The sequence below is a fragment of the Bacillus rossius genome, chromosome 1 (genome assembly GCF_032445375.1).
Source record: "Bacillus rossius redtenbacheri isolate Brsri chromosome 1, Brsri_v3, whole genome shotgun sequence".
Lineage (NCBI taxonomy): Eukaryota > Metazoa > Arthropoda > Insecta > Phasmatodea > Bacillidae > Bacillus > Bacillus rossius.
The window spans coordinates 294576572-294590118 of NC_086330.1; positions in this window are offsets into that span (position 1 = coordinate 294576572).

Sequence of the window (13547 nt, forward strand, 5' to 3'; positions counted from 1 at the left end):
TCGGTGGCTGAATTGAATGCATTTATAGGTATTCTCATAATAATGGGTTTCAACAAACTGCCATCACTGCGTTTGTATTGGTCGTCAAATCCAAATTTTACAAATGACAGAATTTAAAAAATAATGACTTTGAAAAGATTCCTGTTTATTTTAAGAATGCTTCATCTCAATGATAATACCAAAATGCCTGAACGCTCCAGTCTGAATTTTGACAAACTTTTTAAAGTACGGCCAATCTTAAATCATTTTAATGCAGTTTTCAGACAGGTTTTTAGTCCAAGTAGATTTTTATCTATAGATGAGAACATGATTGCATTTAAAGGAAGGTCGTCATTCAAGCAATATCTGCCTCTCAAACCAATTAAACGAGGTTTTAAAATTTGGGTAATTTGCTGCTCAGTTACTGGATATATGATAGGGTATGAATTTTATGCAGGCAAAACAGCAACTAGAGAGGGACCTTTGGGCGAGAGTGTAGTTCTAGGATTGGTGCGAGGATATGAGAATTTAGGATATTGTATTTTCTTTGATCGTTTCTTTTCTAGTTTCAGTCTCGTGAAGAAACTTTTATTGAAGGGATGTTTCAATTGTTCCACAATTCTGCAAACAAAAAAGTTTTTCCCCAAAGACTTATTGAAAAATGACAAAAACCTAACTTTGGGAGAATATGATTATGTAAGCACCACATATATGGGATTAGTAAAATGGAAAGATAGGGGAACAAAGTCAGTTTGTATATTAAGATCAATGGACGATCCATCTGAAACCTGTTCTATTTCGAGGAAAAACATACATGGTCAGAAAGATCAATTACTTTGTCCTGTGGCTGTGGCATCGTATAATAAGTATATGGGAGGTGTTGATTTATTTGATCAGTTAACATCATATTACAATATTCAGTGGAAATCAAGACGTTGGTGGGTTAAAGTTTTTTATTACTTGATTGATGCTGCTGTTGTCAATTCATACATACTCTATAAATTAGAGATGAAGAAACTACAAAAAAAAACCAGTAACACATTTGATGTTTCGGAGTCAGCTTGCAGATCAGTTAATAGGAGAATTTTGCAGCAGAGTTACAAAAAAGAAAAAAGGTTGTCATCACAAAAAAAAAAGTTTAATTTAAGTCCAATCGTAACAGTTCCTAATACAGAAGGACATTTGCCAATTAAAGGTACATCGAGAATATGTGCCAATTGTAGCACTAGGGATAAACCTGTTCGAAGTAATTTGGTTTGTAAAATGTGTGATGTTGCATTGTGCAAAGTCCCATGTTTCCAACAGTTCCACGAAAATATGGGCAAGCCACAGCTTCAAAATTGAATTAAATTCCTTTATTTTGTTTTGTTAAATTTAAAAAAATTACATTTAATATAAACTATTAGTTTTAACTGAGTTGTATTTTTTAATGTGTCTTTGTATTTTCAATGCCGTACCTACTTGATGTAAGTACTGAAATACCATGCAATTTTAAGATTTATCATACAATGATATTTTTTAAGGTTTATTGATAAGTTTCAAATATAGTTATTTTTAATAATCTATATGCACAAATATTTTGTAAAATCATTATATTGATTTTTTAGTGTTTTTTTTCTCTTTATATATAGCTTATATATTGTTTAAATAGTTAAGAAAAAAATTATATTGCTTAGTTGTGATTCTTCATGTAATTGTGTATTGACGTGCTACTGTCAAGAAATGTTATATAATACATTTTTTAAGCCCTTGCTAGTATTATGAAGAAATTTAACTTGTAAAATCTATCTCACTACAAAATATAACTTTTACATAAATACATTTTGTATACATTATTGAAATAAAAAAAAGAAACATAACGCAATGATCATTATAGCATTTTTACTAGGTACCAATAAACTACTATGTGGTTACCTGGACCAACCACAAATCTATTACAACATTCGTATTCAAGAATGCAAGTCGCCGACAATAAGGTATTGTGGTTGCCTGTGCTAACCACCACAAAATGCTATTTTCCAAAGACTACGTGAGGTCAAATTATTTTCAAACTTCAGAATCATATATAAAATCATGTAAGGAAATCGACTAAAATAATCGAAAATCCTAACCAAACAAACAAATTTATGATTTTTCGGAGTAAAACAAGCGTGGTCAACGCAGGTAACCACAAAACATTTCAAGATTAATTTGAAATAAATGTTTGCCTGTTAAAGGGTTTTAAGGCAACATTGAATCCAAAAACTGCCACCGGAAGAACATTCACCCTTTCGCATAGTGTAATGCTTCTATGTTGTGATTTATTCAATGAGTTCAACCACCAAACTTACAGATGGTTTGTACAGTGTAAACATTTTCAAAACCGTGCAACATTTATAATGTTATAATTTTTTTTAAATGTGTGCTATATAATTTGAATCATCAGACAGTTCAATTTCAGCAGTTAAAACAATTTGCAGTGCAGTTCAGAGAGTCAGAACTGGTAAGTTGTCCGTTGTCCTACTTGTTCATAAGCTACAATACAACTTTTTAACTGCATAACTGTTTTCAAAAACATGCTTATGAAAACACGAACAACTTGTGTTTTCCAAAATAATTTTTTTTTATAAACTACTTAAAGGCCTACTTTATTGTTGTATTTGCTTATGTTCCAAGGCCAATTTATCAACCTTACTGCAGCAGATTAAAATAGGGACACTTTTCTACATAAAATTGTTTTAATATGATCGCATTGGCAATCCATAGTGAAATTTTCAGCTTCATAGCACTGGCCAACAATGAATATGCTTCGGGCTTAAAAATACCCAATCATTATTTATTTTCAACCCCTGAGTTCAAAAATCACCTCGAAAATGACCAACTAGCTCTTGTTTTCAAGGTACAGTAACATGTCACTTTTTAAATGCTCAACTTTCACTTTGTTGAGAAATTTAGTTTTTGGATGTTGGTCGGGGAAGGTGGGCGAATTCTGCGCAGCGGGTATTACTGCGCAGTGAGGTTTCTCGGAATTGACGTACACTGCGTCGGTCTGTATAATGCTGCCACACGGCGGTGACACTGAGGACTTAGTGCGAGGAAGGAGACGCCATTGTGTGAGTTAGTTGGGTTACGACAACAGTGTGTAGGTTCAGATCGAAATTGTTGTTATTTTCGGCGAAGAATAAACAAAGGTATGGTACAATAATTGTGTGTTTCTAGTAGTAAATCATATTTGCAACAATAGTTGACCATATATTCTTCCTGTTGAGCACTATAATAACTTTAACTGATGACTTTAAATTAATGCTATTGCGAGCCTTAAATATGTTTGTGCTTGGGGTAATTCTGCGCAAAGATGTAGTGTAATAATGCGCAAGTGCGCAGAATTGGCCTCAATGTTTTCAATTTATAAGGCTTAGTTTTGTTTGTTTCAGGTAAATAGTGCGTGTTTTAGGTTCCCGATGCATTTAAATATTGCTTTCAATTAATGTAAATGTAATTTTTAGTGATTTAATGGCATGTCTTTCATACAACACGCTGATCCCATTCTGTTGATCCTGGACAATCACTCTAGCCACATTTCAGTTATAATCTAAAACTTCTGAAGGGAAAACGGCATCGTCCTTTTATCTCTGCCAACCCATACAACTCACAGACTTAAATCTCTTGATTTAACGTTCTTCAGTACGCTAAAAGCAGCCTTCTACAGAGAGTGTTCTCATTTTTTGAAATCAAAAAGTAGGCTTACTTCCCAAAATGAAGCAGGCAGGAAAATAACCCAGTATGAACTCACCGAATTGTTTAACCGAGCATATTTAAAAGTTGCAACTATGGAAAAGGGGATTTCTGGATTTTCAGCAGCTGGTATTTCACCCATTAACCCTGATAAGCATTTGAACATGGAGTTTGAAGCCTGTGGTAAAGAAACTGAAATCGAAGTCGGCTAGGCTGAAGAGAACGAAGAGCAGAATAACACAAACAGAAGCGAAAGAACAAGGGATGCTGGACCTAGTCAGATACCTACAAAAGTGGCAGAAATTTCAGACATGTCATCTTCCGAGAAAAGTGATGGTGTTCATGTAACTTTTATCAGTACACCTAGCCAGACAGGAAAAGAACGAAGGTCTACGGAAGGAAATATCCAACAAGTAAAGGTGGCAGACATTTCACCTTTGCCTGATCCCTCAAAGAATGCTGCATCCCTTAGCACAAATAAACCAAAAGAGCCTAAATCAAGAAAACAAAAGTCAGAAGTCTTAACTGGAACACCTATGAAAGAAAAACTTGAAGAGATTGAGAAAAAAAGAGAAAATAATAAAAGGAAGAAGGAAGCTAACATCCAAACAAGTAGTAGGTCTAGGCCTAACAAAGAAGACAAGAAAAACACGAAGCTAACACGCAAAAGATGCAAGAGACAACTAACGTTATGAGAGAGTGATTCTGAGACCGAATTAATCAACGAGAAGGATTTGTGTAATGACAGCAATAATGATAACATTGAGCCTTTGAATCTAGATGTGTGTTCAATTTGTGACGAATTTGGCCGCGATAATGAATTGTGGTACAGGTATGTGAAGTGTGGTGGGTGCACACATGAAGAATGTAGTGGCTGGGATTCACCAACAGACTACAAATGCGATTTATGTGTCAAAGAATAACAAAATGTGTGTCACCTTAGTTTTTAATTTTTTTTTAACATCAATGATAAGCTAACTCAAACTTATTAGTGATGTTTTTATGTCTTTTATTAAAAATACTAACCCAAATATTCAATTTCGGAGACTTTATTGTTATCAACTCGTGTGTTTCTTGTGTCTATTTGATTGTTTAATATTTGGTGGTAATTGAATTTATTTTCGTTTATTTGAATCATCCAATTTTAAAACATTACTATCAATATGTTAGTTAACTTTGATCTGTTTGGTGTTTTAGTTTAAAATAATTAATTATGCACTAATATTTGGGGAATTTTTTTTTCAGATTTTATTGGTTAGGTCTATAATTAGTGATGCGCACAATTACCCAGTATACAGCGCAGAATTACCCGACTGGGTGTGGTAATACTGCGCAGTGCAGCATTTCATTTTAAAATTTATATGACTTTTAGTTATTATTTTAGCGCTTCGAATCATTACAATGAATGAAGATTATGATACAAACAAACACCCTTAAAAAAATATTTCACCTGAATACATTATTTACGTATCTTAGATACGTCCCAAGTTAAGTGCGCAGAATTCGCCCACCTTCCCCTACACCTGTTAACTGACAAAACCAAACATTGTACAGCTATTTTGAGGTTATATACGTGATTTCTGTTCTTCAGATAGTGCTTGATGTGGTTTCTGTTGTTTTCTTATTCTAGTTTAATGTTTTGGAGTGATATTTAAGTGTACTAAACCAAAATGCCACGAAGTTGTGTGAATTCAGTGAATAACTTTTGTTATATTTGTGGTGAAGTAACATTTTCGTCACAGAAACGCAATATTACTCTTGCTGTTAAGACTGCTTATCAGCATTATTTTGGAGTTACGGTAGGTGACCAAGATCAGTCGTGAGCTCCACATATATGTTGTAACTCTTGTTCAGTTACTTTAAGAGAATGGCTGAAAAAAAAAACGATCTATGCCTTTTGCTGTGCCCATGGTTTGGCGGGAGCCTACAAACCATATAAACGACTGCTATCTTTGCTTGACTCCAACAATAAAGTCGGGATTGTCAACAAAGAAAAAAAGAACAGTTCAATACCCAAATATTCCTTCAGCTATTCGACCAATGCCACATTCAGATGGTTTACCAATACCTAACCCACCCCACAGTTATGAACTTGAAGTGGAAAATGAAGATAGTGCAGAAGAACTCAGCCAGCCTAGCACATCTCACGACCCTGATTTTAAGGAAACAGATGATAAACCGCACAGACTGAGTCAAGCGGAATTAAGTGATCTCATTCGAGACCTTGATTTGTCAAAGGATAAGGCAGAACTTCTAGGCTCAAGACTACAGCAGTGCAATCTTCTCCAGCATGATGTCAGGGTATCAAAGTATAGACAGCGTTCGAATGATCTCCTTCCTTTTTTTTGAAAAGTAAAACAACATTGTAGTATGCTGCAACGTTAATGGCTTGATGAAATGTTTGAATTTGAACCATGATCCTACTGAATGGAGGCTATTCATAGATTCGTCGAAGCTTAGTTTGAAACCTGTATTACTTCACAACGGTAACCGTCTTTCCTTCTATTCCTGCTGGACATGCAGTTCACATGAAAGAGAATTATGAAAACATGAAAGCCCTCCTCCACTCAATCAAATATGCTGAACACAGGTGGAAAATCTGTGGTGATCTAAAGGTCATCGCTATAATTTTAGGAATGCAACTGGGGTATACTAAATACTGATGCTTTTTATGTATGTGGGACAGTAGGGATAGGAAATTACATTACATTCAAACAAACTGGCCTACAAGAAATCTTGGCCCTAGTGAAAAAAAATGTTGTTGCCCTGCCTCTCGTCGACCCGAAAGATATATTTCTTCCACCACCACATATAAAACTCAGTTTGATGAAAAACTTTGTCAAAAGCATGAACAAAGAAGGCGAGGCCTTTAGATATTTGAGGGAAAAATTTGCTTTCTTAATTAATTCAAAAGTTAAGGAAGGTGTTTTTGTTGGGCCACAAATTTGGGAGCTTGTGAAGGATCCTGCGTTTGACAGAGATTTGGAGGGGAAAGAAAAGGAAGCTTGGAATGCGTTCAAGGGAGTTATTAAAGGTTTTTTGGGGAACAAAAGAGAAGATAACTATGTTCAGTTGGTGAGGATACTTCTACAAAAATATCATGAACTTGGATGCAACAAGTATCTCAAAATCCATTTTCTCCACTCTCATCTAGACTTTTCCCTCCTAGTTGTGGTGCGGTCAGTGATGAACACGGTGATAGATTCCATCAGGATATTTCTGTAATGGAACAAAGATATCAGGGCCGTTGGAATGAATCAATGCTTGCAGATTACTGTTGGTGCGTGTGTAGGGATGCTCCAGAACTCACCTACAAGAGACAGGCCGAAAGAAAAATGAAATCAACATGATGGTAATAATATCCAACCTGCCAAGTATTCTGCCATTAATTTTCAACTCTTAAAAAAAATTAACTACGTACTATTTAATAAATCCAAATTAATTTATAATCTTAATAAACTTATGGTTTAAAATTTACAGATTTGCCACAATTTGTTAACGTTATTTATTTTGACCCATGGTGTATCACAGAAACTAGAGCTAATAAAAAATTTTCATTGTCATTTGCGGTTTTTTCAACCCAAAATTAGTAAGATTTGACTCATGAAGTGAAGGAAACATAACAAAAATATTTTTTTTTGTTGGCCAGTGTAGTAGGTAAGTTGTTCTTTAACATATATTTTTTTTCAGACCTTTAAAAGTACATTTTTTCTAAAACCAGTATACCTATACCTACAATTTTTAAAAAGGTTTTTGAAAACTGATTTTTTAAAATGCGATCAAGCTGTATATTAAACTAAAGCCCAGAAAAGTAGCTAACCAAAGAGCCTATTTCCACTGTTCCAGCTTTATTAGAACTTAACCTATAAATAAATCAAAATTTTCTAGCAAGAAAAAAAACCTTGAATTTTGGCCTTTTTGAAATTGTACAACTCGAAAACCCGGAAGAGATAAAAACAAAATAAAAATTGTTCTAAGTTAGTATTTACTAGGGCTACCACCATACCAAATTTCACACACATCTGATGTCAGATTGAGACATTGTTTGATTTAACATGGAATGACCCATGATTGTTTTGAAAAAGGAAACAAAATATATTTTTTTTTAAATAAGTAACCAGATTTATTTGTAGCTAAAGGTATAAGCAAGATTAATAATACTGTAAAAATAACAAACTCCAAATCTGAAGAGTAATAATCAATGAATCAAATATAAAATACCAAAATAATGTTACTTTTAATTGTGTAAATATTTTTCTGGGTACCACACATGGGGTGGTGGGTTGTTCTGATTGACTTAAATTTTTAAAATGACAATGTTTGAAAAAGCCCATTCTTTTAAAGACGTATTTCCAAGGAAAACAGTACTAAATTTTTTATAGCATTGATTTATACTAACTCAAGAGAGGCTATAATCAAACGAAGCATGCCAATTATACACAACAGTGTCAGTGTTTAACTATATGTAATCAAATCAAGAAAATGGAACATTGGAACACAGCAATTGTCACAAAAATAAAAACACACTATTACATTGGTCATTGTTTTTTATTTTTATTTATGTAATCACACAAAACTACATTGTTCAATTACTATAAAGAACAGTGCTACCACTAGCGTATTTCTCATGGGATCTCTATGTATGAGCGAGAATTCAGAAAGATGCATGCAATAAAGCAATAACAGGGAAAAACAACAATCTTAACATCTCGTCGTGATGGAATACAGCTGGGCTGGAGCTCCATTCTCAGCACTCGCCGTTCTTGATAACTCTCATGCCTAGAACAAAATGACACATTAAAATTAACACATGAATTAAAGCTTAACATGTGGTTGCCAACAGGGTCATCTGACGATGCGAACGGAAAATGATAGAAGGAACAGGTGGGTGCAACTGGAGAAAACCCAGCGCCTAATAAAAAACCTCAGCCACATTTTCCACTTGCAAAAGAATTTGGGCTTGTCACACTTCCAGAGTTGCAAATGATCTCATCATTGATTTGATCTGGGAAAAATCTTGGTACTCAGAATAACATTTATTTTTAAGAACAACTAGGTACAAATAAGGAGAAAACTTAAAATTCAGACATATCCACTTCATCCAATTATTAAAAAGTAAGGAAAAAAACAGCATTATACAAGAGAAGTTCATTATTATAAATAGTTTAATAGTGAAATTATGGGAATGATTATTTAATTCAATACGTAACTTTAAATTGAATTTTTGGAAATTTTTTTTATATATTTGATTAAAACATTTCATACCCATTTGTAATATCATTAATAGTCACTGTTACTGATGCAACTCTGCTGCGAGCAGATAATTCGCTCTTACCACAATGACCTCAAAATATAAACACAAAGTATGACACTAATTAAATAACGAACATGACCTTTGAGGTGAGAAAATTTACAATCATGTGAAAAATTTGTAAGTTTACGTTGATTATTATGCTCCTGCATACTATTTAAAATAATTCGATAATAAATATATATACATTTTATAAAAACATTGTTTTCAAAAATTTAGTGTGTTGATGGCCCCTTAATATTCTGATGATAATTTAATAAAATCCACATTCTTGGATTTTTGAACATTTGCTCAAAATTGCCCACGGATTGATGAAAAAAAGTAATTTGAGGCTTTTGTTTTAAGGACTGTCAATGGAAATAACAAAAGCAAAAAAAAATCTTTAAAAAATAGCTCAAATCAAGATGGCGCAGTGTGACCCAGCTTAAGGACCCAGTTAGTTCCTGGAAGGACTTATCAACCAGCAGTTAGTAACAGCTTAGAAACAGTACATTAAAACAATGTTTTCTTTTCCCATCTTGACCCTGTGGTAATTAACAGGTTATCAAGTCCTCCTACAGAACACTATATTTTTCGAGAAAAAAATTCAAATTGATAATAAATGAACCGTAATTGAATGGCATGGCCACGATGTATATGATGCTCTAATCATTAGTTCACTGTGTTATTCATGGCCAGAGTAATACTCACGGACGTTGTTCTTGCATGTGTACATGCCCATCTTGCAGGAGTTGTCGAAAGTCATGGGCCCCACGTTGTCTCCCTTGGCGCACACAGGCGACTTGAAGGAGGGACAGGAGGTGGGGCAGCCGGCGGCCTCGCCTCCACAGCACATGGCCAGAAGCATGGCTGCCAACACACACACTTTAGCATGAGTCTCTTCGCTCATTAATGAGACAGTGGCGCAAAATAACGCTGCGGTGAAGAAGCAGCGAGCAGGGTGAGCATGAGTGTTCTAGAAAAGTTTTTTTGGATATAGATTCTGGCAGCCACCTTGGAATATTAAGATATTGGGCCTGTTAAGTAAGGTGACAAAATTAATTAGGAGAAGGGTATTTAGAAAGGTATCATTCCTCGAAGACAACATTAGCCATATAATTCTATGTATGCACAATGTGCAAGACTCTGCCACATAATTTTGAAATTACATATGGCATTTGGTACAGCCCTCTTGTCCACAATAATCAAATTAGGGCCTAAATGTGGCACGCTCATATCGATTCCTGAAATTAAGGACTTCGAGCTCTGACAGATAATGGCACACACTGCCCACAATAAAAAAAAATTAATTTTGGCGACTGTTTCACAATCTACCAGCAATTACTTGATAAAATATCACAGCACTAGCACCTTTGGAAGAATTAATTATAATTAAAAATGACACACTATTATATCGATTTCCACGATTAAATGTGGTGCCATAAAAGAAAAAAATTGGTGAACAACATATACTATATTGGCCTTCCCAAAAATTTATCAATCATTAAAATATTTTTTTCTTTTACGTTTGCTTTTGGTTCTCAAAATCGCCATAATGGTTTTCATCCAGATTGCTTTTGCCGACGATATAGCTATAGTTATACATGGAAACAACAGAAGAGAAATAGAACAAGTATCAAAAAAAGTTATGGACCAAACATTACTTTGGATGAATTCGCATCAACTGGACATCTAAATCCAAAAAACACACGCATTACAAGTTAAAGGTAATTTGCAGAAGAGACCACCAACCATTAAATATAATAACGTCAGTATAAAATTCGTAACTAACCATATATATGGGTGTTATTTTGGACCACAAATTATGCTTTCTTCCACATGTAAGATATATTACTAATAAAGTAAAATCTATCTTCTTTTCAATAAGACAAAAAATCTGGGAAATTGCAAAATATAACAACAAACAAAACAAGATAGTTTATCAATCCTTATTTATAAATATAATACAATACGCTGCAACAGTACTCCAAGATAGGTTACAAAATACACACATTAAAAGAACATTGCGCGCAACACAAAGATATATACTAATTAAATTAACAGGTTTATGTTCTACAACTCCAAAGAAATACCGATTGATTATTTCCTAAGAGATAGGAACATTATCTACAAAATAAAGAATTATCAAGACGTAATATTTGACAGAAACGATGAATATTCAGTTGAAGAGAGGGATGGAAAAAAATGGATTTTCGTTAATGGAGAAAATCCGATGACCATTAAACACTTTAAAAAATTTTTACACCACAAGAGTGTTTCCGAGTGGATTGAGGAGATTAATACAAGTGAAGGAAGTTATAATGTTAAAAATTATATCAAAAGACTAAGTGAATGGTAAGATTGTATTTACTTTAATAAACACGTTAACTTAGTCGTTTCGGGCCATGGGCAAATGAAAAGTTATCTAAAACATATTTTACATAGGATAGATGATGATACGTGTCAATGTGGGACAGGCCCACGGGATAGCTACCATATTATGTTTATATGTTCTATGTTTGAACAGGAAAGAGTGGTTTTACAAGAACAGCTTATGTTATACAAAGAGACATGGCCACTTATAAACCATGAAATCTACGATGTTGATATCTATCCTATAATAGAGAGAGATATATATATATATAGATGTAATATCTATGAGGTAATAATAACCTTAAATGATGATTTAAACGAGTAAATTGCTACATGTATTTTAATATGTTATGAATATATTTAATATGATTATATTTTAATATTTTAAATTTTAAATTTTTTTTTAATGTTTTAATGTTTCATTGCTTTCATTTTAATATCTTAATTCTTATATGTTAATATAGTTTTAATTTGTATCTTATTTATTGTTTTTAAATTTTGGTATAGGGGAAAGTCTTACAGTACCGACCGTCTTACAGTACCGACCATCGTTAGTTCTCACTTGTGGCGCTAGATAGCAGCACTTTACAGGCATTCAGCGAAGTGTTTTATCTTCATTCCTTATATTCTTTGGCGACACCTTTGTCCGTTCATAGTTGTGAGAGCTACGGGACCTTGAATGTGCTTCTTGTTGTTTTCAGTGTTGAAAGTTATTTTGATTACGCTGTTTCTCCTTTTTTGGGTGAGTTTTTGATTTCTTGTTTACATATATTTAATCTACATGCAATTACGTCAAAATGCATGTAATGATTTTAACGATGTGATGAATAAACAATGCGTGGTCGACACTACTGCTACCAGTGTACGTCGTACAGTACCGACCACTTAACCATCGTACAGTACCGACCACCTGTCATCCAGTGCTTACCACTCAAAAATTGTCCACTGAGCCAATCAATCAATGTAATTTGTATTAAGTTATAAACAAAAAAGTATCATTTTCGTTTTTTGTCTCTTTTCAGAAAAGAAATGGCTGAAAGTGAGAGGAGAAAAAAAGGAAAATGGAGTGAGAATAATATGAAAATGGCTATTTCTGAAGTTCGTTCTAACAGAATGTCACAACGTCAGGCGGCTATAGCATTTTCGGTTCCAAAAACAACACTAGGAGATCGACTGAGAGACATCCAAGCTGGTAAAACTGTAATGTTAACTCCTCAGATGGGAAGATTTCAAATAACTTTTAGTAACGAAATAGAAAATCAACTGGTTTTTTATATGAAAGATCAGGATGACAGATTCATGCCCCTAAGTAGGACAGAATTTATGAAATTGGCATTTGATTTGGCTGAGCATCTTAAGATACCTCACCAGTTTAACAAACAACAAAAAAGTGCTGGTAAACAGTTTTATTACGACTTTATGGCACGCCATCCTGAGCTTTCTCTACGAACACCTGAATCCACAAGCATGCAGAGAGCGTTAGGTTTCAACAAACATCAAGTTGAACGTTTCTTCAAAAAATACTCAGAGCTACTTGACAAGCACAGTTTCTCTCCCAGCAGGATTCACAACTGTGACGAAACTGGCGTTTCGATTGTTCATGACAATGATGTCAAGGTGATCGCACAAAAAGGTAAAAAGCAAGTGAGCAAAATCACATCGGGGGAGAGGGGGAAAAATGTGACTGTGCTACTGTGCATAAACGCTGCAGGTGACATTTTTGTACCTCCTCTTTTTGTCTTTCCTAACAAACAGCGAGTAGATGCAATTCTAAAAAAGGATGCCCCTTCTGGAAGTGTATTCGCTGCTGAAGAAAGTGGTTGGATATCTGCCAAATCATTCTTGAAGTGGTTGGAGCTGTTTGTTGAAAGAACTCATCCTACTAAAGAAGAACCAGTTCTTCTCATACTTGATGGGCACAGCAGCCACAAGGATCTTAATGTTATTCTGTTTGCAAAAAAACACAATGTTCACATGATAAGCCTTCCGCCTCATACCACACATAAAATGCAACCCTTGGACAGGGCAGTAATGCGGCCTTTCAAAGCAGCCTACAATCAAGCATGTGGTGTTTGGATGAGAAAATATAGCCCTTTGAAGATCTCACAGAAGGATGTAGCTAGTTTGGTCAACACTGCCTACACTTCAATATGTAGGATGGATTTGGCACAATCAGCTTTTGCATGCACTG